The 768-nt window shown below is 47.7% G+C and overlaps 1 non-coding gene across 1 annotated transcript; it reads left to right on the top strand.

The window, feature by feature from the left end:
* The first annotated feature begins 420 nt into the window (after positions 1-420).
* On the top strand, positions 421-492 carry TRNAP-CGG (transfer RNA proline (anticodon CGG)). Its single transcript has one exon. It is a non-coding gene; the product is annotated as a tRNA-Pro (tRNA).
* Positions 493-768: the final 276 nt, after the last annotated feature.

The following is a 768-nucleotide window of genomic DNA, read 5'->3' as shown; positions in this document are numbered from 1 at the left end:
CCTACAGCCTGCATTGACCCTGCTGCCTCCTTACCACTACCGAAGCTACCACCTCAACAACACCGGAGCTCCTACAACCCTTAACCTATTGTGCCCATCCCCACGATCCTGTAGAATGTAAGCCCGCAAGGGCAGGGTCATCACCCCTCTGTATCAGTCTATAATTGCTAGTTTGCTTACTGTGTTATCTGTAATTTGTATGTAACCCCTTCTCATGTACAGCACCATGGAATCAATGGTGCTATATAAATAAATAATAATAACTAATCTCCCACTATCTTCCCTCACGTAATCTTCGATCCTCCCAAGACCTCCTACTCTCCTCCACACTTATTCGTTCCTCACACAACCGCCTCCAGGATTTCTCCCAAATATCCCCCATCCTCTGGAATTCCACGGCTCAATACGGCACAAAACGTTGGCTCGTTGGTCTAGGGGTATGATTCTCGCTTCGGGTGTGAGAGGTCCCGGGTTCAAATCCCGGACGAGCCCTAGCTGGTGTGTGCCTCGTGTCCCACACGTGGCAGTGCCCTCACTCATCAGGAGGGCGTTAAACTAGAAGAAGAGGGGACGGGAAGAAAAACATTAGACTCGAACAAAGACGACCCAGGAAAACATACTCAGAAGGGAGGTAAGAACATTTCTAAAACAATCCACAGTGAGGAGATTGGAACAAAACAAAATCCTCTAAACTGCATGCTCGCAAACGCCAGAAGCCTGACAAACAAGATGGAAGAACTAGAAGCAGAAATATCTACAGGTAACTTT

The sequence above is a fragment of the Ranitomeya imitator genome, chromosome 1 (assembly GCF_032444005.1).
Source record: "Ranitomeya imitator isolate aRanImi1 chromosome 1, aRanImi1.pri, whole genome shotgun sequence".
Classification (NCBI taxonomy): domain Eukaryota; kingdom Metazoa; phylum Chordata; class Amphibia; order Anura; family Dendrobatidae; genus Ranitomeya; species Ranitomeya imitator.
The sequence above is the reverse complement of the archived record's forward strand: the minus strand, read 5'-3'. Positions and strand labels throughout refer to the sequence as shown.